General features: G+C 37.4%; 1 protein-coding gene across 8 annotated transcripts in view; it reads left to right on the top strand.

Annotated features, from left to right (window-relative positions):
* Positions 1 to 27,506, top strand: part of LOC117604387 (tubulin monoglutamylase TTLL4) — a 119,504-nt gene that overhangs the window by 83,968 nt on the left and 8,030 nt on the right. For 6 of the 8 annotated variants that reach the window (XM_034324366.2, XM_034324369.2, XM_034324367.2 and 3 more), the window contains one exon: positions 559 to 594. The gene's annotated coding sequence lies outside the window, so the exon portion shown is untranslated. Of the gene's footprint in view, positions 1 to 558; positions 595 to 27,095; positions 27,501 to 27,506 lie in introns of those variants that run through there. The other 2 variants (XM_034324374.2, XM_034324371.2) reach the window with 2 other exon arrangements.

Raw genomic sequence — 27,506 nt, forward strand, 5'->3', positions numbered from 1 at the left:
GGCTTCTCTTCGTTCTTTTTTCTTAATTTTTTATTGATTTTATAAATTTAATAATTCATAAGTTTGCTGATTTATTAACATGTCACTGGCTTCCTTTATTAGCTCCTCTATGATTATAAATTCGAAACACATGGGGTACCTAAACAAAATAAACGTTCATGGTACACGAACGAGTCTATAAAATAAAGATATCGTGTGATATGCGTGCGAAGCTTGTATAAGCCTTCGCAAGATTATGGCATAAACGTTAATATGGGTACACGCAAATCCCATCACAAAATTTATGGTGGTACAGGTATAGCAGGTGCAATGATAGTTACCCGTATTGAACATGTTCTTATCTTCCATAGGCACATTTATTGAACGAAAATTATTTAATTTCTATTTCAAAGTATTTTATTACTTGTGATATACTTGTAGAAATTTCAGAATTTTATTTTAGAAAGGGTTAATTAAATTCAAGAGATACATTTTCAAAAACATGAAAGTTATGTAAATTTGATATTTATTGCTCATATAGGATTGTAATATTAATTAATAATTATTTTTTTGTTGCAGGAGAATGGTGAACCGCCACCAGTGCTGTTAAAGGGGGTGAGTCAAGAATTTCCTAAATGTTTATAAAAATGAGCAATTGTTTTTCATACTTTATACAATCAACTATGTGCATGACAATGATTTATTTAGAATTTTGTCAAAATTGATAATAATTAAAATTTCGTTTCGTCCGGATGGAAAGTATTCCTTTGATATTCCAAGGATTAATTTTCACCGAAAAATCAAGGTGATCGATTATGTTCTTGAAAAAGGTTAATTACCAACTCTCGCTAATATTTCTGGAACACGTTTTCCCTTCAGCTGTTCAAAAACCATAGAGTCAGGTTCTTAAATATCTCTTTATCACGAAGCTTGGCGTAAATTAGCTACGGTTCTTACTGCATATAAAGTAGCCAACATGTTCCTTTATACTTTGTGAGACTGGCAAATTAGCGAGCGTTAAGATGATTAATGATGTCATTAATTAGCAGCCACGCTGAAAATACGGAACGAGATACAAGCTGTTTTTTTTTTTTTATTTCTCTCAGTTCAATATATCTCGAAAAAAATAAATGATCTTGTCTCACGATTCAAGTTCCTGTTTTAAGCATCAAAATAAAAAGAAAAGATAAATGTTAATTATTTTTAGATAGCATCACTATGATATTAGAAAATTAAAATCCTAAATTTAAAAAGTAATAATTAAAATTTCTTTTGTCTGACTTTATACGTCTATTTCCACTGCGTTAGTCACTATCCACTTGAACTACCTACTTTGAATTTAAATACCGGATGTCGTGTGAATAGTAAGTCGATAGAAATAGAAGTGAAATAAGCGTGTCAATTTAGCACGCTAATACTGGGCGCGTCGAGCTTTTAGAAGACTAAACTTCCGATCGAAGCAATTTCCGGTCACGGTTCCCTTTGTCGTGCGATCGTTAAAACACTCTGAAAAGTGGTTCAGGTCATTTGTTGGTCATTTGAAACAGTTTTATGTAACGTATGATGAATAGTACGATTTAAAAGTTTATCAAAAATAATTAAAAAGATTATTTTAAATACCAGTAATTAAGCCGTTTACAGGCTTAACTAATTAACTTCACTTATTGAATTTTTTAAAAATTTTAATGCGAAGCACTTGATTGATGCCTAACTTTGTTTATTTTATCAATTTCCCTACCTTTTTTTTATTGGAGTTAATTGACTTGATAAATGAGTGGCTCAGGTGTAAATTCATTATTAATTCGAAATAGTAAATGGAATTTTTACGTTAAAAAATTAATATCTTTCATATTTTTTATGATTCATACTTCTTGTAGTACGAAACAATTGATTTCTATCTCTTGTTATATAAGGGTTGAAACCTAAATGTTTCTATTTTTCGTGTTCCCCTGTTACTTGAGAACGTAAGTTACTGATCAAATGCTTTTCACTTGGAATGTACACCCGCGATTAAATCAGGCTTCCCCAGAAAAATGGCGATGCCCAGGGTTCTCGTCCTTCCCCATAGGCATCCCTGGGGAAAATGACAATGTAAGGGAAAAGGCCCCATACATATGTCAGTGACCTCCCATCATTTGCACATAAAATTTTAATTCATATTCATTTATTATTCATATTTCTGTATACTATTTAAAAATTATATTTTTTTATAAATTATTTTTAAATTTTATTTTAAATTAATGGTTTTTTGATTTCGAGATAGATTACCTTGAATTAACTGAAGTGTAATAGGTGGTAATACTGTTCTGGTGAAAAGCAGACGAATCAATATTTCCCTCATCACCCTCGCCCACCTAGTGTATATGCTTCCCTGCTACGGCGTCGCGACGCTTACCGACCGCAAGCTCAGAAAGCTCGCAACTTCCTGGAGACATTTATCTCGAAGTTAGGTCTGGTTATGCGTCCCTAGTAAAATAGTGAAGGTGGAAAGCTCTCCTAACTTTTGAAGTGGATAACACGGTAAATGGTCAGACAGAAGAAAACTTGATCGATAAGAACCAAAATTCTTTTAATAATTCATTATTTAATCCAACTGTGAAATTCTATTCATTTCATTCCAATCAAAAATTTCTTGTAGATATTATTCATTTAATTAACGAAGATGTTAATTAAAAATAAACGATACCATTCCACAATAATTTTACAACATGTAACTCTTTGTCGCAGCAATTTGTAGGGACCATTTTTATCATTTCTATTCGATACTAATTTATTTTCAATTAAAAAATAATTTCAATTTCTAAATTATTTCTTGTATCAGCTACTGAATTTAATCAGAATCGCCATTGAATCGTAGCCTGTACGCGCACTCGCGTGAAACGTGGGCGTTCCCGTATTCCGCCACCCTCGCATCGATCCGTAGCTAAAATTAACCCCGAGGCGTCGCGACGCCGAACACCTCCACCATCGGTATGCTTTCCTGTCGCGATTCCTCGTCGCAACGACGCTCGTCGCGACGCTCGTAGGAGACGTCGCGATCCTTCCGAGGGCTGTTGGTCTCCTGGCCGTGGTGGACGTCGCGGCGCGGCCTCTGAACGTACGCTTCGCCTCGTCTGCTTCTCCGCTCGCGATCACCTCGCGGAAACTTTCCCAGAACGTGGAAAGCTCGATGAAAAGCTCCCACGAGCTCCGTTCACCGCGTGTTACCCTGTTCCCGTGGTACGTCAGACGACGTCTTCCGTTTGACGGGCAGCTTTGTCAGACGTCGTCGAAGCAGACGCGGGGCGTCGCTTCCATTTATGCTCGCCGGATAAAGCGTCGCGAGGCTAGGGCGCCGCTGAGCTTTCTCAGGGGCGCTTTCTCCGAATGAATTTCTTCGATCATCTCTCAGGAAGATTTAGGGTGGTTCCAGGATATCGGTGATTATTTTGTTTTTATTATTTATTTTTCACCCTGCCTTTTTTTTCCTGTTCGATCGGGACGGATTGATTCAGTTTTTTTCTGCTTTTATTTGAGGATTTGAGAGAGTGGGGTGTGTATAGGGGTTGCGGCAACAGATGTTTGCTTTGCTTTTCAGTTCAGATAACAATTTTATGCTCGATGGTATTTATTTGTGGATTTAATTACCAGTGGTTGCTAATTGAATTTTGAGGGGTGAAATATTTATCGCATTTATTGGATTATTTATTTTGATAATTGAAGCTGATTGCTATTGGGTATTGATTTGTTCGATGGTCTGATTCGGAGCCAATTATTTATTCGGGGAATTAATTGCTAGTGGTCGATGTTATTGGAATTTTCAATCATAAATTATCTACTTATTTTAGTATTAGTTTGCTCCATTAATTACAGACATAATTAGAGACAATTATTTAATTAAGAAATTATTTATTGACTGGAATTATAATGGAATTTTTCACTGACGAAATGTTTATTGCATTACTGTCTTTTGTTTATTTATTCTGCTGATTTCTCTGAAACTAATTACTGTTCAATATTAATTTTAATTCTCTTAATAATTGATTTATTTTACATTATTTTAAAATATTCTTTTTATTCATAAACATTCACATTCAGGGGATACATATAGTCCTTTTCAGGGTTAGAAAACTATTTCTTAAATTAACAAATTTAGAACATAATTATGTTGTTTTGAATAAATTTCACTCATTCGAAAAATATATAAAAAATTAATTTATTGTACCAGATATTTTCTTACAAAACATTGAATCAATTTAATAACAAAATCCACAAAATAAGAACAAATGAACATTTTTATTTTCACAAATATTAATGTCAATCAATCAATACTCTCGATTCAAGCCTCGTTCGATACCCTTGGAAATCTGCTGTCCTAATACAGCGTCGCGACGCGCAAGGACTGGCGCCATGAAACGTCCCGTCCCACGTGGACGTTGTCGAGCGTCGCGACGCCGGTTCACCAAGCTCTATCGCGTTTCTGTTAGCCGGCTCGCGAAGCTCATCGTGACCGAGCCGCGACAAGCAGTGAGCGACAGGTGGGCAGCTTTCATCGAGATCATCGACACGTCGTACTCTTCAAACGGTCCGCGACGTCGCTCGTCAAGTAACCGCGTCGCGACGTCCTGGCGCGTCGAAACGACGTCCTGCGGGGCGAAGGAAGCGTCGGCACACCTGTGCGTCCGTGGTTACGCAGGTCGAGAGACGAGCTGGCGCCGCACCAGGCGCCTATCATGTCGCGTCGGCGTCTCGACGCTTACCCCTTTCTCAGGGCCGTGCGATACAGACCTATCGCCCTCACCTTCCATTTCTTCATTTTCCATAAAACAAAACAAACAAAACGAATTGCAAATTTATAATAAAATATCAGATGATAATTGGCAATTCTTAGATTGTCTTTCTAAAAGAATATTTTGAAATTTAATATGTATAGAATTGGAAGATGGAATTTGTATATTGTACGTCTATCGAACTGAAGGCAACATTTTTGCCATTGGCGCCGTTGTTAAGAATTTTTTATCCGGATCCTATGAAATGCATCCAGGGTGTTCACAGGAAGTCGGAAGGGAAATCGCTTTATCGTTTGCGGTAGCCTTATGAACTCCTGCCTTTCCGCAGTAACAAAGAATAAAGAGGGCAGTAGAATAAGAACGCCATGATCAGACGGAGCGGAGTAGTCGATTCCTCTGCGAGTTTAGTCTCTACCAAAATCAAGATTCAGGGATGTTTTATCGCGCTGATAATTCGAAAAATTACTTCCTTAATTTTGGAAGTATTATTTTCATAATAATTCAAGATAATATCCGTGCACTGTACGGACACACGAATTTTCTTACCCTTCGTATCTTAATTAATTAACAAAATTCTCTTAAAACTTTAACATGAAATTTAAATATTAAAAATTGAAAAAATCTACCCTTTGATATTTTCAATTTTTTGAAGATATAACTAAATTTCAATTAGGCATAAAAAGCATCTAACTTAAAGGATTCACTCTCAGACGGCGGACCATGAAGAGAGCCCGAATTTTAATTTAATTTTGTCATTCATATTATTTGTCATCTTTTAATATATGGAAGCTTTTTATTTAAAAATGTTACTTTGAACTTTAGGTTAATTTTGTAAGTTCGGGTCTCGATTGACCCAGGCTCCACTATTTCCGAGTTAATCCCACCAATCATCCAGAATCCTTGCCATCCATCACGAACATGGAAATTGGGGTGTCGTTCGGGGCGTGTCGCGACCTATCAGGAGAGCACGTGGCGCGATATCGAGCCGACGTGCCAATAATAAAACGTAACGAAACGAGAAGGAGAACGTTATGAAACCGGACAAAGGTTGGACGAGGCGCGAGTATGGGGGTGGCAAGGGTGGAACGATACGTTGCGATCGCCCTGTGGTACACACGCGTTAGTGGTATTGGTCGCATCGACAGGAAGCCATTTTTCGTATGTTTTCGTTTAATCGAAACGGGGGTGGTTGTATCATCTCGCGACGGGTTCCTTGGAAACGGAACCCGTCGATGTTCCTTGGTAAACCTAAGGAAAAAAGGGAGGAAAAGCTGGTGATTCAGGGAGCTTTCGATAAGACGAAGCATCCAGGCGGTTGCTTGCGAGCAGCCCCCGTTATCAGGCTATCAGGAAGGTGCATTTGGTCGGAGCCGTGACGTAGGCCGTCGGATCGGTCGCCGAAAAAGCGCGGGCGTCGCGACGCCCAACCGGGAGAACAGGAGGCAAACGCGCGATCGTGGCTGAACGCGTCGAGCGTCGGCGCGGATCGAAATAGACGGATATTTTTGGTGGATGACTCGGGATTCACTTTGAGAGCCTAGACGCGCGTATCTATAAAATAACTCAAACGCTTTGCAATTTAAACTTTCGATTTCACTTTAAAATATGCCTGAAAGGTTAAATGAAAACCGGACTTCCTTTCACTTGAAATAAAAAAAAATTGAAAAACTGTCCGAGATAACATCGGACGAACGTAAAAGTTCTCCCTAAAAAAGGAGGAATCAATTTGAACCACTTAATATGCTCCGCCGAGCAGAACGTATCTCTCGCGGGTCCCTTTTTCAAGAGGGCCAAAAATAAAGGAGACATCGAAGGCGCTAATTTATATCGACTCGTCCCGCGTCCAACGAACGAAATGTCTGCTTGCCTCCTCATTTGAATGCTTAAATCAGCCTGGACTCGCGCGTTCGAACCGTCTCCTCTTCCAATTAGCCTCGCGGATCAGCTTCGAAATATTCCCGTCATTTTATTTCATTTCTTGCGGAGTTCTCGAAAGCTTGTAACTTACGTTCTAAGAAATCATGGGTTTTAGAGAAGAATGGGAATGGAAGGTGGTTCATCAGCGATCGTAAAGGCGTCCGTGATGGCGTCGATCGCTAACAATGCTACGATCACGCCCTCGGGCCTGTAATCATGGAACTTGTAATAATCTAGTATCCTCCTTCCTGCTAGCCGACTGTAATCGCTCGAAATTACAAGCGATATCAATTTTATAGTTAGAACGTGGACAGGTAGGCAGCTAGGTATCCCTCCACCCGCCCGCCCGCGGAATAGTTCCAACCCGCTCGAAATCGGTGCCTCTCCTCGTTCAGTGAACAAGGTTGTCTTCTTGTTGGAACTCTGAGCTTTAATTTGATATGCCACGAGTGGTATTTTCTGATATTTTTATCTCATAAATTCATTTTAAACTTTTTGTATTTCGAAAGTGAATATTTGATACCGTTCAGCAACATTGTACGTTGCGATCCATAATCAGTCAGCTTGTGTTAAGAATATTAAAGAGGCGTTTATATAATCATATTTGTGAAAGTTTAAGCTTTAAAATGATATATTACAAGTGCCATTTCGAAATTCTTTTATGTCATGAAATTTTCTTAGACTTTTTACTTGATTTTATGCAACATTGTTCATTGCGATTCATAATCATTCATCTTGTATTATGAATATTTATGGGGCATTAATGAAGCCACTTTCAGCATTCTTCAAGCTTTAAATTGGTATATTACAAGTGCCATTTCGAAATCTTTCTATGTCATGAAATTTTCTTAGACTTTTTACTTGATTTTATGCAACATTATTTATTGCGATTCATGATCACTCATCTTGTATTATGAATATTTATGATGCATTAATATAGCCATTTTCAACATTCTTTAAGCTTTAAATTGATACATCATAGGTACCATTTTGAAACACTTTTACGTCATGAAATGGTCTTAGACCTTCCATGTTCCACGATCCTTCATGCAACAAAGATCACTCCCACAAAAACTAATACAAAAACAAAGGTCGAGGAACAAAAAGATGAGAGTAAAAAAGCGAGCCATTAAAGGAGAGAGTGTAGAAGCTGAAGCGAAAAAAGGAAGAAGAAGTTGAATCAAGGGTGACGAGTATCGGTAGGATGAAGTTTCCCCTGCCCTTCGTCCTTCGGGATCCGAGGCAGGAGAAAGGGGAAAAAGTGGAGGCCGCACGCCGCGCACACGCACGAACACGCTTCGTCGGCATACATTAAGGCCTGGCACGCGTGTCGGATGGTTGCGTGAGCGCGGGAAAATGTCCCGAGGAATGGTATCTCGCAAGGAATTTCGGTAAACTGGCTTGTTATATCGGTCAATCGCGTCGTGAGAAACTGATAATTTCATACGACCAAAGCTGTGAGCCTTCTTGACACTTTAAGGCTAATGTTTATGATTTTCTTTTTCTCCATCCTCGTCGCCGCGCTTACGTATTCGTCACGAGCCCTTATTTGGAAGCTTGTCGGTTGTAGGCTGGCCACCGTTGAATAATAAATAGACTACGAATATTTCTCAAGTATTTTATACATCTTACACATTTTGAACAATTTGTATTTCATTTTTGTAAATTAATCACTGAATCAGTAATTATTTTTTATTTAAAAAAAAAGATTTTTAAAGAGTTAAACATTTGGCTGATTTTGAAATGAAATAAATTAAAACATTGCAAATTTAATACTTCATTCTTTATTTATAAAATTATTCGTTTAATTGCATGTTATTATTTGTGCAACAACCTGTAGAATATATACGCCTGTTCTTAGTAGATACTATTGAAAAAGAAAGAGGTATGTGTTTTTATTTTTAAAAAGATGTAATGTTGCACTTATACGCGAGGCAGATTGCACGGGAACTGGATGTGTCCGGACGAGCACACGTGCTGATTTATATGCAAATCGTATGTAGTCAGTGAATCATTGCATTTTTCAGATCCCGAGAGTTGCACTTACTCAGTGCAGCTGGAAAATCACGGAATCAGAAAAATTCTCATCTTGATAGGGTGTAACAAATTGAACAGGTGGAATAAGAAAGATTTATCAACAATTTTTACACTTCTCCTTATTTTACTATAATTATAAATATTATACAATAAAACCATATATCTGAGAAAATTTAATAATAAAATGAAAATTTGCAGTCTTTTAAAATTGAATAGAAAATGCAATAGAAATTTCAATTTGAGAAAATGTAAAGAATTAAAAATGTTTTTTGAATATAATTAATGACAGGGTATATAAATATAACAAAATCCTGAGAATTGATAAAATTATATTCAATTATTCATTTAACTGCAAAATGTTTTACCAGTTGGATAACGAGTTTGGTTATTTTCTAGATATAGCCAGTATGTTTCTTAAGACAGCAACGACCCATAACACCTTTCTGCTGTTATCATCGTCACGTTATTTACCTTCCTGCTTTGCATCCAACGTTCTACAGGGCTCGCGATATTTTCCCTTCCTCACGACATCCGTTTCCCACACGTCACGCTTTCCTTCTTTCCTTTATCACTTCCTGTCCCTCTTCGTCTCTAGATTTTTAACACCTTCTTCTTGGTCCCTTTTTATCTTCTGTGTGCTTCTTCGCGTTTCAAGCTCAAAGAGAAAATCTTGTCCAAGTAGAAAAAAATTCAAAAAAAGTGAAAAAGCTACTTATTTCATGAATAATTTATTCATGCAAATGTCAATGATAATCTATGCATCAGCATTGATTTCATTTCTCGCTACTTGAAGGAATTTTATGTAAAATTTAATTCTTAATTGCAAATGAAAATTTGCATCAAAAGTTATGTCTGTTGAAGCATTTTATTTCTTAGCTTTTATCAATTTCTCAACATTGATTTTATTCCCTGTTACTTGAAGGAATTTCAAATCTTGAACTTTTCAAAATTCAAAATCACAAAATTATTTTTCAATCGAATTTCATCTAAAATTAAATACCTAATTGAAGATGAAAATTTTCATCAAAAATCGTGCGTGTCGACGCATTTTATCTCTTTGCTTTTATCAATTTTTCCATTTCATTTCCATTCATTTCCCGCTCCCTTTCCCCGCTTCTTCCCTCCTCATCTCTCGTTTCTTTCCTCCCGTGCCGTGTGTCTTCCCTGGCCATTTCGCCTGCTCGTCCCTTACCCCGACCAACCCTCCTCCACTCTTTGACTGACTCTTCGAGCGCACCTGCCGCTAGTTCCCACACTCGTTGCCCTCACGCCGGACGTGACGTCATCGCGAACCCCTCTGCCTCTTTTCATCTCTTGGTACATGCTACTCTCCGCTCCGCGGCAGAAGCGTGGCTCGACCGATTTGCCGCGTGTACCGCCGAGCGATTCGATCGTGTCGGTGATCGCGGCGAAGGTAGGCGCTCGGTTACGCGCGTGTGCGACGAGCGTGTGCGACGTGCGCGCGCGTTAATCGTCAATGACACCGCGCGCAACACGAAACTGGCGCGGCGTTTCCGCGCGGAAAGTCGCTCATCGCGATGACCTATCGTGAGATTCTTTGCACCAGAATCAAATAATTCTCATTCCATTTTTGAAAATCTAGATATTAAAAAATTTAATCGATGCTTTACTGTTTGAAATTGGGAGACTCTCGTTATATTGCCACGTGAGTGATTTGGCCTACACGGATTTTCAAGCATACTGAAAATGAAAATTATGAAAATTATCAATTTTCATCTCCCTCTTTCCTTCTAAATGTAAATTTAGAAGCTTGAAACATTTTCCACCCTTGCACATTGTCTGCGGCGATATAACGAGAGTCTACTTATTTAATAATTTTTTTTTTATTTTGAGAAATGATCATTTTCTATGTCCTCCTAATATTAATATTAAGAAAAGAAATTACTATCATTTCCAATCGTGTGAATCACGAGTCGTGTTGGCTAAATATGGACGTGATAAAAGATACAAGGATGCAAATGTAAGAACATGATCAAAAACGATCAACGACTATCACGAGTTCCAGCAGGTGCGTCTATATACGTTCATTACTCGAGCAGAGATCCAGCGGAAACAATCGGTTCGATCGAGATCGAGGGGAGATCAAGGCTGGCAACGTGGATGGAACACTCCCCGAGGACGATCCAAATATTCATCGAGACTTTTTTGTCGGCTGTCTGTCGCAACGTTTCAGTTGACATGAATATGCATCCGGTAGCTGATTTCGAAAGGCGACGACTGCCTGTCCCTCGCCCCATGATTTCATCGATTAATGCTCGCCTGTCCGCGGCCCTACTGATTTTTATTTTCATTTCTCTCCTTCTTAATGCATTCTAATCAAGCCATCTTGCAGGGATGAAGTTGTCAGGGATGAGAAATTGCATTTGGAAAGCTAATATGCTCTTAATACTTTGGGCATAATTTATTATCCTTACGGTCTTCTGCTTTCTTCGCTGCTCTGATTGCTTATTCTGTTTTATTTTTCTTTATTTTATATTTCGTTTCATGTAGAAATGGGCTTTCAATAATTTTTTTTTGAAATTAAATTTTGACACTTTATCAATCATGAATGTTGTTATTGTGTTTGATAGATTTCTTATGCAATTTTATTCAGAATTCGAAAGTTTTAGTTTTTTGTGCAGTGTAATCATTTTTAAGTTAACGATGACTCGATCTCCTGTCTACGATTCGCCGGTTAGTAAAGAAAATAACCGACAAAGCGATCACGGATTTCCGTCGGCATCCGGTGATTATCGATTAGTAAGTTTTAATTAATCGCCAGATAAGGATCGTCGATCGGCATGATTACGGTCGGATCAAAAAATGGGACCGGTTTCACGGATAATCGCCGGCCTCTGGTAATGGGGATTGTTTTTATGGTGTTACACGTTGTGCTGCGTTAATTGCACGAAACAATACGTGACCCCATAAGCCTCCACGTGTTTTTCAAACATTATTTTATTCCTCTATATACACTTCGTATGGATTCTGAAGATAAATAATGAACAAAATTGAAAAATGTATTGAGTGCAACAGAGTACAAATGTGCATCTGTTGATGCACTACAATAATGCAACGAAGTTAAAGTTAAAATAACTATTAAATTAATGGTTTTAAGGCATAAATATTTTAGTTTTTTTTGTAGAAAATGGTAAATTTAATGTATGCACAAGTGTAAAGTTGCATCAAGAAAAAAATGCAGCTGCACTTTAATGATGCACCACAATAATGCAACGAAGTTCAAACTGCAATAATTGTTAAAATAACAGTTTTAAAGCATAAATTTTATCATAGTATTTTTGTGTAAAGAGAGCAATTTAATTTATCAAAATTACATGGTTGCGTACAAAAAGTGCAGTTACACTTTTTCGATGCACCAGAATAATGCAGCAAATTTCAAGCTGCAATAACTGTTAAAGTGACAACTTTAAGGCAAAGGTGCTTTAGTATTTTTTTTGTAGAGAGTAAAAAAAAATTAATGCATCCAAAAGTACATGGTTGCATTAAGAAGAAAGTGCAATTGCACTTTCCTGATGTACAAGATTGCATACATTTCCTTACAATTAGTTTCAGAATATGCATCACTCGATACGATTTTTTAATCTTATATCTGAAAAATATTCGTGATCGAATGAGATAATATCAAAAATGATAAATTAAAAAATTTATTTTATAAATATAATTCCAAACATCGAATAGCACTATTATTGCAATAATAGTTTAAAGTCGAAGCTTGATTAACTTTTTGTCAATTTTGATAATTATAGCTTCAAAGTACGAAATATCGTTGCGTTTGAATATTAATGGGGGCCATTGTAGGTATTCATTTTCAGATTGGATTGTAAACGTCGCGTAACAAGTAGTATAGCGACGGCTGTTGAAAAGTAGTGCAGAAGGTCGTTGGAGGCCGTGATTTTCAGAATGACTGCGTGTGTCACGTGTCGGGCAACACTGATCGTCGACGGCATACGTCATGTGACGGCCCCAGTGATTCTAATCGCATAGCACGTGAGTAGAAATTTCTATCAGCTGGATAGGGACTTCCTCGTGGGGCTCTGACCGGTCATGCGACCACTTTAATAATTCACCATTTACCTCACGATTAAAAGCCACTTTTACCCCTACCGTGCCTTACAATGACCAAACATTTCAACAAAACTAAACTCTACAACTTCTTCATTTTATTTTATTTTTATACAAGGTGTCCAATAAGTAAAATTAAGAATTAGGGGTACAGAAAATTGATTTTTAAGATAAATGTACATTTTTCATTCACTTCTATAAATAACTGATTTTCTATCATTGTCCTTTCAATTCTCTTGCATCCACCGTTATTTTCATATCCAGCAAACTCGTGTCTGACCCGGCTATGTTTCTACACCGGTTCCCTCGAAATTCGTGCGAGAATTCCCAGCTTCCTGTGTAATTTCGACGATTTAACCGGAGCTTTCACCTCCGCCGGCACGGTTTTACCAAAGTATTCGTTATTAGTATATTTTAATTGACTTCTGGTCCGCGTTTGTACCACTCGCACAGCGAATTTGGCCACAAAGTGTTTACAACGTCCAATTTGTTTACACGGCGCGCTCGTTCGCCCGAAAAGCGCGCACTGGCTTTCACCTACGTAATTATCCGAAAGCGTTCGATCGTTCCGAACCAACCAGTTCCATTATTCGCCTGATTGTTATTAATTTCGTGTAATCGACAGTGTTGCTACGGATTGCAATAATCCCGATGAACAGTGGCAGACCACTTGCTACCGTTCGTAATAAGAGATTCGGCTGCAATTACATTCCCATTAAACCGTCTCGCACGATTTCTCTGAAAAATGAAACGATGTAAAAGAATATACATATCTTCAATAAAAATAAAAATTTTTATCAGAAATAATTAAAATTAATTTCCTTATTTTATTTTTATTGGGAAGAAAATTTCAAATCTTTTAATATAAAAATTTTCATTATCATTTTCTTTTTCTTCCAAATTAATTTTTAAAAAATTCAAGCCTAAATTTTTCCAACGATCGAATAAATTACATATTTGAGAGAAGGTGGATAGGTATTTTGGGGACACCTGGTATACAGAGGTCCAGTGACATGGGTACGTTTGCATCAGAGTCGAAAAGCTAGGCATGAAAGAGTTACAAGAGGGGTTCATCGACGATTCTTCGAAACGTGGACGTTACAAGTGTACAAAAATGCGTCGGAGCATACGTATGCGCGTCATGCGGTTTGCCCGCTGCTTGTTATTCCCATGACGAGTCCCTGAAATTCGTGAGAACAATTCCGGGCCAGGAAAGCAGTTGCAAAAGTAGGCGTTCGCTATATACTTTACGACTCTAAAATCGAGGAACAACAATCGTCGCTAAATCACTCCTTTAATCAAATACAAATTAAGATTCGGAGGATTCCTGCTTCCCCTAGATCATTATTGTCTTCAGGAAAGTCTGCTTGAAGGCAGTGTGTCACTGGTTTCCGAAAAAAAAAGAAACAGTATATTCCATAAATACCGTGCGTGGTCTGAAAAACTCGTTGCTTAGGTTACCAGTGATCGCATTAATATTTATACGAGAGAACCGACCACGGAAAATAAAAAAAACCGTTTGTCACGGTTCGTGCGCAGAGATCAAGAGGATCCATTCGGTGTACTAGGAAAAAGTCTGGTAGAAAAAGAAGAGTCATGGCGTCGATGTCTTGACTTTTTGTCCTATCGATTCATCGAAAGTCAAACATCGTCAGGCACGAGTCTGTGGGAACGTTCACCGTGCATAAACGCGTTTTCTGCATCTTTTTTTCTATGATTTTACTAAATTATTATTTGTAAGATTCTTTTTAATTATGCTATATTTAGAAATCAATTTTGATACGATATTTATTGTTTAATATAATTTTGTTGTATTGAATGTGCGGACCATGGAGAGACTCCCAAGACTGCGGACCATGGAGAGAGCTACAATTTAAGTCAACCCTTACGCCGTTCGCGTTTTTTAAGATGAATTTTTTCTCTCTTCTACCCTATAGAAATTTTTCAACTCCCTTTCAGTAGTACTACTTAGGACTCCCCGTGCACCGCGGATAAAGGGGTCCGCGATCTTGCCCCCAGACGACAGGGACAAGGGGGCCCTTTAATTTTATACAAGTCTAATTAGTAGATGATGATTGCTTCAGCTAATAATATATTACGGTCAAAAATACTTAGGTGTGACTCTACCAATTAGACCCGTATTCCTATCGATTATCTTAGCAGACGCGGGGTCTTAGGGGTCAATAATTGTACCCACACGTTACCTCATATGCTGCTAAAACGAAGATTCTTGAAATGATCTAAGATTTGAATGAAAAATTGTCACACCTTATGTATTTTTCATAATACTTATTGCATATTATTGAAATGAAGAGAATTTGGGATTCCCAGTGAGTCGTTTCCTCAATGGGGATTCTCAGAATTTTATAAGGAAATAATAATAATAGCGCGAATGACTGTACAAAAGTCAAAACAAATTAAAGTAGTTTGAATAAATTTAAAAAGAAAAGGGGACACGTTGCCTAAGAAAATATTCTCAGATGGAAATTTTCGGGCATAACAGAGTATCATATCTATATATAAAATACAACTATATATAAAACACAACTATATATATATATCTATATATAAAATGATGACAGTGGCTTTTAGCAGCAGGATAATGATTTGCATTCATGAGGTTCTTTCATAGACATCAAGCGGAAATATAATGAATCAAATGTGCATACGTCACCGCCATAGTGTTCCAAGAATTTTGTTTTATATTTTCCAAATGTAAAGACCAATGACTGAACACTTATGACATATTACATAGTTATTAGATTAATATTATAGATCAGGTACTAATTATGTTACGTGTTTAAAATTACATTTTAATTATTCGCATTGAAAAAATCATATTATAGTGGCCACCAATACAAATTTAATCAGGTTAAATAATTAAAAAATAAATTAAGAAAGTAAAATAGAACTATTTAAAAAAATTAATTTTAGATATCATTGATAATCTATAATATTTTATCTATGTCTGACTAGATATAGTTATTTCTACTGTACCAATCAGCTCGTTAATTAATCTTCCTCGGTGTTAATGATTTTCAGTTCCATTTACCTATACCCATGGAATTATGATATGAATTAATACTTTTACTATGAACAAATACAAATGTTCATGTCAAATATAGAATGACCATTAAATTTAGTATCTGATATTGGTCAGAGGAAAACTGATAGAACAAAGGGTTAAGACGAAAGCAATGAAGATAAAGATATAAAAGAGGAAGAGAGCAACAGCGGAAGAGAAAAGACAAGGCGAGAGAGTCAAGGCACGAGCTGCCGCATGGACAATGCCACCGCGGGGCTATGGGAACCCGTGGTGTGAAGGCATGTGTTGTTTTCTCGAGGCCGTTGGAGGACGTGTCGCGGCTCGCATCGTCGATTTGCCTGGCAAAAGGAAACCACCATGGTGGACAGGATGCGTGACCAACCGGATTCCCAACGATGCGTGCACGTACGCATGGAATTCAACCGTTCGAACTTGTCCGGTCCCTTTGATCCGACTAATCTCCATTCTAATCCTTCGGGAACAGAGTGTAACCCTTCGAAAATCTCGGGATTAAGGATCATTTCGGATTACTCGCTTTCTAGACCGCGGTCCCCTTTGATATTAACCACGATAAGTTGTTTTCATCTTGCTCTTTCGCCTTGCCTTTTTTTTTACCGGCTCGTTAAAGCAGCCAAATTTCGATGTCGCCTTCGAGAAGGTTCATTTGAATTGATGGAATGCATGGGACTGGCTCGTGGACACCGATGCATTTTAGGAGAATTTTTATTCATATTGTTCGTTCGAATCAGAGAATATTGAATTTCTTGAAATAGCCATATTTTCTTCAAAACGATTCACTCCTGTATATTTCCACTTTTAGTTAATAATTAATCACGGGTTACTTATAACTCAGGCGAATTTAAAATTTAAAAAATGCAAATTAAAAAAGAAGACTAAAATGAAATTTAGAAACTTGTTTAATAGAATACTAAAAATATACGTAACCGTTTCCAAGAAGAACTTTTTCATTTTATATGTCAGAACACTTGATAAAATGAAATGCATATTTAAAAATACATGTAACATTTATTTAACGTCGATGATAAGCTTGAAGCTTCAAAGATACATGGGTTCGAAATTAGTCGTCAAAGTAAATAAAAACCGGATCGAAGAAAATTTATAATTTCCCAGTGACGATGTTTCACGGTGGAATGAAATCGTTCTACAAGTTTATGCTTATAAGAGAGAGCAATTCGTCGAAAATAAGGGTTAATAAATCGTTTGAGTGACTGGTATCCCGAGATAAGGTTTCACATTGTAATATCGTCGTGTACGTTGAACATTTCACAAGGTATACACATTAATTTATCGGAGATTCTTATCGTTTCCTTTAACCGATCGCGATACATTTAAAGCGTCATGAAGCTCCGTCATTACGAACATGAAATGATTGTCAATTAACCGAAAAACAGGGCCCGAATAATTTTATAGCCGTTCGTCAGCGCGAATACAAAAGAAAGATATACACCGGTCATGAATATTTATATAAAACATCTCGTGCAGACAATCTTCGCTTCCTGTAAAGAATTTTTTCGTTCACACGAGAATTTTCTATTAATTTCTGAGAATCTGATTAATTTTTTTTTTCATTTCTGATGATTCTCATGATCTGATTCATTTTCAGATCGAATTTTATAAATTTAAATTCTGTAAATTTATTGCTACACATTGTTGGTAGGTTCTGGAGCATAAATAATCGGTATTTTGTTAATTATATAAGGTGTTGATAATGCAGTTTGATAATCAGTAGATCCATTCATTATTTCGTTTATTTTTAAACTGAATTCATGTTTGATCATTTCTGCAATTATTCATTTTTATATTCAGTTGAGGGTAATTTTAAATTCTACAGATACTGATCACTTTTATAATTTCTGACTTTGTAAATTTAAATTCATATTATTACACTGCATTTTTTAAATTAAAAAATTACACTTCAATGCAAAGTAGGCATCCATGGGAAAACTGTTGAACCTTCGGACGGCGGACCATGGGGTGAGCCCCGATTGCAATTTATGTTCGTATTTCTGGGTTAAGTAATCAATGAAACATTCTGCGAATTGCTCAATCGAGCACGGCAAATGAAGCTTTAATTAATGAAAGAATTTGAACGCGGAAATGTTATAAAAAAAAAAAAATAGTTTCTGAAACGACTATTGAATAACTTGTGTTTATAAAATTGATTACTTATCTTTGCCTTTAATCTTAGCCGTCCACTGGTGTCGCGTACACGGGTATCTTAAACGGGAAGGAAAGAATCTTGCTTAAAATTTTTAAGAAAGTTAATAACGATATAATCATCAGTTATTACTACGTAATAAGGCCCGAAAGTTGAAAATTATCTTCTCGTGTGATCTACCTTGTTTCATTCCTCCATTTGGCACAGGTGGATGAAAAAGGTCTTCCTTAAAAATTTTGTGTAACGATCTCAACGTTTATTTCTTAATTTCCAATAATTAACAATAATCGTTAATATGCAAAATCTTCAAAAATATAAATTTGCATAAGCCTTCACGGTCCAATTACCTTACCAAAAATTGCAATAAATAATTTACTATTCAACAATAAATAACAAAACTATAGGAAACAGTACAGCTAATTTATCCAACAAGAAACCTGTATCAAGTTCCATAAGAAGAAACCCAGTTCGATAATAATTTCATGACCTACTTTACCAGTGTGCATTACGAAATTATCATGTTTAACAAGCTTCTTCAAACATTCAGACGAATTTAAAAACGGAAGTTTATTACACGATTCGAGGGGTCATAAGCATACACAATGTATGCAAATATTACCCGGGACTTTGCATTTTCAGTGGCAAATTGGGGGAGATCGTGTGATTATCCGTTGTCTGTTTCTCTTCCCTTCATTCGCCAAAGGCAACGTAAATCATACGTTGGAATTGCGGTTGGATCACATTGGACAGAGTACAGTGAAAGATACCAAGCAACTGGATTGGTAGATACCTTTTTCGAATCATTCCGACCAGTATTTTTCTTCATCTTCCTTTTAACGAATTCCTTATTGATGATCAGCGAGACAGGTTCGATTGAGACAACAAATTTGGCAAGAATGTTGCACGAAATTCGAGACGTCGAGCAGAGCAACGTGTCCGAAACGTTCAAGCAGGATTTTTACGGACACAGGAAATTGCGAAGATCGTTAACTTCGATATGGCGAGTAATTATTCGATGCTCGCTTTCCGAGGACAGTAATTCAAAACAGGAATATTAAAATGAAAATTCCATTAAAAATATAAAAATCTTGGATACAATCGTTCAAAATCAGCAGATAAAGAATAAATTTTCCCCATCGTTCTGCCACGAATGTATTCGAAAACCATCCCCCCGCATACCGATGGAAACGAACGGCTGCAAGATCAGCGGGCGTTAAACGATTCCATGGTGTCCATCATAAGCACACGAGCAGCACACGAGCAGCACACTTCGCCAGCACGCACCTTTCGATCCGCAAGCATCAGGAAGAGACCTGGACTAAGGCAAACGAGGACGAGAAGAATGGTTCGATTCAGGGTGGCTACACGAGAGCTTTTCTGCCCCTTCGCCACAGGGTAGATCGAAAAAAAGGAGAAGGGCAGACCGTTCGAGTGCAGCCTCTTCCAACACGGGAAGACTACGTTCGAGCAGTTCCCACGAGCAGAGACACCACCTGTGCGTCGGAACGAGGCTCAGCAGCCCCGTGCAAAGGGGACGTGTCATGATTTTCGACCCTAATTTCGGAGATCGAGGAACCGCGCAGCCGGCGCTACCTCCGTCGAGGGGTGTTAAATGATTTGCCGGATCGTGCCTGTCACGAGGGATTTTTCTTTGATTGAGACAATCGACGGGGGTGGGTCCTATTTGACTCTTCGAGATCCTTTAGTTTTCTTGATGGAATGTTTTCGTGAGGGGAGGTTGATTTGTTTGGGACCATTTTGGGATGACGTGATTGATTTTTAAAAAATTGTAACTTTATTAAGTTACCATAATTAGTCAAATTTACAGAATTCATTTTTCTACATAATTAACCCATTAACTGCCAAATTTTTATTTTTTATATCTTTATTTAACATTTTATTTAATATAATCCTATTGCAAGTGATAAGAAAAATATATATATATATTCAAATCCCCATTTGGGGATTGTGGTAGCAAGTGGGTTAATATCATTCAACTTTATTAGGTTGATACCATAATTAATTAAATTTACAGTATTTCATTTTTCATACAATTAATATTGTTCAAGTGTTATTTTAATTAAACGCTTTTCCACTTAACTGAATTATTCTATTAAAAACTACATTTTACAATGATATTGAATTAAAAAGAGACGCTTCAGCAAGATCCAAGAAAATTTCAAATTTAAATGAAACCAAGGCTCGTTCGTCTTCGTGGATGCTGTTTTAATGGAGAGACTAAAGAAAAAAAAAAATCGGGGTATAATTAAACGTTAACGGATAAGGGGAGCCAAGAAAGGGACGCCGACGTGTTCTGTTGAAGCATAAGAAAATGAAAAAAAAAAAAAAAAAAAAAAAAAGAAAAAGAGATATGGCGCCGCCGTTCACAGTTGGAGAATAGAGAAATATCGTTGGACGTAGAAACGCCTGCGGATGAAATGGTCCTCGGAGAACGTTAACCGGTAGCGGTTGTTAATTAGCCGCTGCTCGTTTAAAGCTTGCCGATCGTTTGGTAAAAAGGAAGAGAGAAAGAAAAAAGGGAAAAACACGAACCACTCTATGAGTGTTCCTCGAGCAACGGCACTCGAGAGGGGCGAAGGACAACTTGTTTCGTGTGTAACTCGAACGGTCTTCGCTTCGCATGAAACTTTATCGCTCGCTTGGCCAATTTGCAATTAATTAATCGTTCGAACGATTGACGGTTAGAGTGCGTTGCGAGATCGATGCTCGCGCAAGGTTCGCCGGTATAGGGGTATTAATTAGTTTCCTCGCCTTGGGTTACATTTTATGCGATCAGGTGCCATTTTTCTTGTACCCTCGATGCGTTAATGAGATCATTTTCAAAAAAGTATAGCGCACGGTGTATCGTGTTGTAGTATATAAAATTGACAGACGGAATTTGATGACAGAAAAACATCACAAAATAACACCGATGGCATACTTTGACGTAATTGTCTACATGATTTTATTACACTATTCAAATTCTTATACAAAGACATTTTATTTATGCATCAAAATAATTATAATCCAAATTGGAGCATTTCTCAAGGGTTAGATGACGTTAGTTTACTAATTATTAATTAATTCATTAATTTATCTAAATTTCATTTCTCGAAGAAAATTGAAAAATCTGTCGCACTGGTAAGGGCAGGAACAACCTGTGACCATTATGAAAAATGAAGAAATAAAATTCGAATATAGTGCCCGGCAGGGGACCGTTGTACGAGTAATCTTTCAGTTAACATCGACGTTAATTCGAGTCGGTGTACACGAAGCAGGTGGCTCCTGGAACCGGGTCCGAGCAAAGGGATGAGACACGATTACCGAGAAATAACGGTACGAGTCTCTGATGGACGAAAAATTCGAACCGCGAAAATTGCAGCCCTCCTTGACCTCTTGGATCTCCTTTTTTCCGTGCGAGACACGAAAATTCGAGGCACGGTAATCTTCTCTCGCCTTGGCAGGTGTAATTCCTCGGCTAAACAGGTCACGCGGTCGTTTTCATATGTTTACCGAAGGGCCTCGCGTGATGTTGCTTCTGATTGAATGAGACGCGTCCTCGGTATGTGTTCTCTGACAGACATCGAGAACGGTGTTTCGAAGTAATTTTAGGCTTTTGTGTGTTCGAAGAAAGCAGGTCGTTTCGAATGAAAAGGGTTATGATAATATTCGTGCGTTTATCAGATCGCTGGTACAACAGCGAACATGGTAGATTCCCCTTGGTCCTAGAATAAATGATGATTGGAGGAAAGAAAAAAATATAAAAATTAATATTAATACCTGTGGCAAAAATTAAATATATGTAACTAGAGAATATAAATTTTTAAACGGCGGACCACGGAGAGAGCCCCGTAAAAATACAAAAGAAAGGAATAACGGGTGGCCAGCATTTGGACCATTTTTCCCTTGACCATCGACCATTGGACATTGTCGAACGATGGTTGACAAACGAGGAGGAAATTTTTCATCCATCGAACCGGTCCACTTCCGTGGGACCGAGGTGCGTATCTCGAATTAATTATCAAAGGCTGTCCATTCGATTTCGACCACGTCGAATTCACTTGTTCGAGCCCCGTTGACTTTCACCGCTCCCCAGATTGAGAGGTGAGGCCCATTTAAGCCCCTTACGTAACCGTACACGCACACGGAATCGAGCCGAGAGTGGATGCTAGTCGCACGAGACGAATTAATCACGTTCGGAACGATCCTTCTTTATAAATTTTAGTAACACGCGCGTGCACCGTCTCTTCGTTACGTAAAATTTCGGCTCCATTAACCCTTTCGTTGTATCCCAAAGCGAAACTTGCTTTATAGAAAATGATTTGGCAAATTTTGTGAAATAAATGAATAATTACTCGGTGGAAATATCGAGTGAAAGTGGATAAAGATGAGAATGCAGAATTTAAGAAAGTAGAAAATTAAATTTTTTTTTTTAATTTATGAATTATCAAAACCCGCTCTTTCTTCCAGCTGTAAGATTAAAACACATTGTTTTATTTTATTTTATTTTCGATCCCAGCCATCCTATGGCGTTAAAAGAATTCTCGTAATAAAATAAAGAAAGGAAATCAAGGATCATGCCACCTAATATTTATTATCATCAGGATTGAACGTGTTCGCTCGTGGACGTCCGAAGAGTGGTGCAAAAGCAAAATGTCGGTAATAACACGTTTCGAAATGAAAAACTCCGTCAACGGCAAGGAAATTGATTATTCCCTGTCGATTATTTTCGTAATCCATATTTTACATGTTAAATAAGCCCAATGAATTGTCCCGGTTTGTAATGATATCCCGACGTTCTCCGTCCATGGTTGTTGGAAATCCTTGAAGGAGGCTCTTCCAATCAAAAATTAGTACTCCGAACAGACGGAGGCATTTTATGTGATAGCAATTATTGGTAGTAAGAATGGTATTAGTACCCGCATGTTCCCTTATCTTTATAAAGATGTGGAAAAATGAGCAGATTTCTTGTACAGATGGTTCTCTGCGACCACGGGTGTTCACAGACCACGGCCAGCTGGATAATCCGGACGTATAAATATTTGTCCGTTAAATGTTTGTAAATAACTGGCGAATAAAACGCTGACCTTGCCTGTGTTCATTTAATCCATGCCTAATTATCGCTGCCTTGCTGTTATTGCTAGGGGATCACATTTGCGTGCTTTGTTTGAGCCTTTTGCATGGGGGAAGGTTTTTTTACTGGGTGTCTTGGAATTTTCTAGTTACCATTGTGGTAGGATTTTGTTTGGGGTTAATTGCAATTAATATTCTAATTTTCGTATTTTGAGTATTCTAGATTTCATAGTCCAAATTTTCCGAATTTCATATTTCAAGTATTCTCTACATTTTTCAAATTTCATATTTCAAGTATTCTAAATTTCATGGTCCAATTTTTCAAATTTTATGTTTTAAATATTCTAAGTTCCGTAGTCTCAATATTCCAAATTTCATATTTCAAGTATTCTAAGTTCCATAATCAAAATATTCTAAATATTTAACATTCAGAAATTGGACTCTCCAAGCGTATACAAGAGAATTAATTAAAAGTCTTGATTGAATTGCGAAAGCATGGAAGTGTTTAGAATCGGTTCCTGCGCGAATAAGAAGGAAGCAGGTATTAATTTAGGGCAACACGAAACTTAATTTCCTGAATGACGGGCTCACGTTAACCATCTGCAGTACTGCATGAAACTTCTCCTACCGGTAGCAGAAATCTGTGATGTTATCGATTACCATTTTCACTCAGGTGCCAACTGGCTTGGCTTTTAAGGGTTCAAGTTACTAACTCTTCCCGTTTCGCACGAGACCTTATTTCCCAATATTCTTATACTCAAGTAACTGCACTGTAAACACAAACAGTATAAAAAGAATAATTTCTCTAAATTTTTCAAAGTTTTAATCTACATAAATTTTAATAAAAACAGGACTTTATTTAAATACATTTTTTTAAATTTATTTATTTCAATAATTTCTGATATCAGACCTACTTATTTAAAATAACAGTACAGCTCCTATTTTCTGTAAAAATATCCAAAAACCTATCTGAAAATCCGCACAGATCGAAATCAGGAAGTTCAGCGAAGAGTTTGTTGAAAAAGAAGAGAAGAAAGAGGAAGCAAGGGATCCTTGGTGCCGTTGGCGTCTGCAGGGTGCCGATCGAGACGTGGGCAACAATATGGCCCGTGCTCGGTACAATAGCCTCGTATTATGTGCACAACAAGCGGCAATGGGGCCACCGCTAAGGTTACATTACCGTCCAGGTTAGCTCTTCTGCTTCACAAAGAGGACTCACGGCTCGGTGCACAATGCGATCGGGAGACGAGAGGAGACCACGACGCCTCTATGTTCCCACATGAAGGCGCGTTCGCGTGTACACTACTGCTCAAAAGTCTTAAGACACTTATCGAATTTCACGTAGACCCTCTAGAAATGCTATCCACAATAACATTTAATCGACAAGATCGACGTGCTGCTAATTTGTCTTACAATGAAACGAAGAAAATTGATTTAATTATTAATTAATCCAATCAACAGATATCAGTTCATTTAATGAACCATGGAGAAAATAACATTTAATCGACAAGATCAACGTATCGCTAATTTGTCTTCTAATCAAATGAAGAAAATTGATTTAATTATTAATTAGTACAATCAACAGATATCAGTTTATTTAATGAACCATGGAGAAAATTGATGAAAATTTGTTCTCAATTTAAGAATTGTATTAAAATAGATGACCTGGATTTGATCATGTGATAGACAATAACTAGACTTTTGATCGGTAATATGAACGTGTGCTTCTGCATGCACATGCAGCCGGTTGCAACGCGTGTTCGTTGCACATGGTGGGGACACGAACGGCTTCGAGGCCTGAGAATCTTCCCACGTTTCTCGTAGCACGAGCCACAACAGCGAGGAGGAATTTGGTGGCGAGGCTACCCGTGTTCTGCGCCAGAACAGAACCCACCGGTGAACCTTGCCGGGGGTTCGCGTGACCAGGATAGACAACGGGGCCAAACAGAACCCGGAGAAAGAGAAGTGGTGAAATCGACGATGAAGAGGGATACGTGGAACACAGTGCGGAAGCGTTTTGTATACCGGCACGTTCCGAATTAGCCTCGCCGAACTGGCTTATTCAATCTTCTCTGCCGTGATTTTGTGTCTCTGTTTCATTGTTCTGCTCTGAGAGACAACGAGATTAGGAGATCTTACGTTGAGACAAGATCTCACGTTAATTCTTTTTCTTTTCTCGGTTAATATGATTTGGTATCGTCGGATATGGATTACTGGCTTCGTTGGACGATATTGATTGGCCTTCTTCAGGTAACTTTCTTCGGTTCCTCTCTGCGCAATCTCGCATACATGATGTAATGCTTCGATTTCAAATGGATATATTTTATAATTTAGGTAATTTAAAATAATTGGTATTTGAAACTTAGGGTATTTAGAATTTTCAGTTTAGAATATTTGAAATTTGAAACTTAGGAAATTCAGGATTTTCAATTTAGAATATTTGGAATTTGAAAGTTAGGAAATTCAGGATTTTCAATTTAGAATATTTGGATTATGAAACTTAGGATATTTAAGATTTTCAATTTAGAATATTTAGAATTTGAAACTGAGGATATTTAGAATTTTCAATTTTCAGTTTAGAATATGAAACTTAGAATATCTAGGGATGATACCCAAGTACCAGTTATCTGCCTATTTAGAATATTAAAAAAACTCGAAATTAAAACAGTACAAATCCTACCTTACTATCTTACTACTTAAATCGTGACAGACTATTGGATGTATCGCCGAACAGAACAAAAAATTGACCGTTAAAAAGAAATTGCAAGACGGTATATTAAAAAGTGATGTAAAGAGTAATTGGAATCTATCGTAAGGGAAGTGTATCAGTGTAGGGTCGTTAACGCGATTAATAATATCGCAGCCGGTGTCCCGATGATAGCGGCGTGCCAGCGCGGATAACGCTCGTTTCAACTCAACAGGCACACGGTCGCGTGCACGCGCGTCCGCTCGCTCGCGCGAGTGCAAGCAAGCAAATGCATCCGGCTCGGACGACCAATCAGTGTAATTATCCTACCGGTCTCTACCGGCGTTTCACTGATGCTAATGCCTCGTTTTCAACGTTGGAAACCATATACATACCAAACGACCTGGAAAAAAGAATCACGCTTTATCGCGACGGGAACGTTTAACCCTTTCATCGAGCGGATAGCTCGATTGGAATCGTGCTGTCCTCAGTTATAAACGATGATAGATGAACCGAGTCTATGATTTCCTGTGAGAAAATATATGGAAATAAAAGTGCTTCCAACTGTTCTTATCGTTAGTGCAGGATTTCATGTTTCAGAAAATTGAGTTTCAACGGTTTTACGGTTTAAGTGGTTCGATCGATGCGACCGGATATTGGTCGGGTTTTTTTTTTTAAATGTTAGAAATAATTTTATAGGCAGCTATATCTGTGATCTGATGGTTTTTTCCTCTTGATTATATAGTTTATATATTATGGTTATTTGGAACATTATGATATTAGATAAATAAATCTTTCTCTGGGTGGATGAATCAAGAAGTGAAGATTGTAATTTTTGATTTGCAATTTATTCTTAATTCTTAATTAATGAAATTAACAGCAGGGATCGAAATAATTTTCTGTGTATGAAATTCAGTCACATCTTTAAACAAATTTATTTGTCAGAAATTATAAATTATACTCACAATTGATTAATAATAAAATATGATACCTTCTAATTTCTATATTCTGCACTTATGCATCATGCAACTGTTGCAACTTATTCATTTGCTATTTTAAGATGTAAATTCGTGTAAAATCTAACTCATTCGACATCTGAAGATTGAGGTCATCGTGTTCCAATCATACATAATGTAACCTTCCATTCACGAGTTATCTTTTCATTTCTATAATTTTCAATTTTAATCATTCGAACGCTAAAGAAACAAGATTCATCTAAATGTCAAATCTAACAATAAATCGAGACGAAAGTGAATCATCGAGCCTTGATAAACAATCGAAAGATTTCTATTAATGTCATTCCATTCCACCGTTATTAATTGCTCAATCGTGGGCGGTCATCGATGCAGTCGAGGCATTAATAATAAATGGATGACACATCAGTATGTCGCTGACGAAATTATTTCAACGTAACCGAGGAGTCCGGCACAATGCCAAAACGAACGCGAAAATATATTGTGGCGGCTCCGGCACAATTGTATCGAAGTAGCCGTGTCTCATAGATAATAGAGTTGGAGATAGAGAGTTTGTGCGAATCGTGCATGTTTAATTACTCTTTCGCGAGTACTTGACTGTGTCTGCCCAAACGTGATATCGTGTGTGTACGTGTCTATAAAAGTTGATGTTTATTAAAGATAATATTTGTGTTGGTACAGTGATATCTTTTTTTATTTATTTTACATTGTTTGTAATTTGAGCAGTGAGGATCATTTGGGAAGGAATTCGAGTCAGGTAAAA

Source organism: Osmia lignaria, chromosome 7 (assembly GCF_051020975.1).
Source record: "Osmia lignaria lignaria isolate PbOS001 chromosome 7, iyOsmLign1, whole genome shotgun sequence".
NCBI lineage: Eukaryota > Metazoa > Arthropoda > Insecta > Hymenoptera > Megachilidae > Osmia > Osmia lignaria.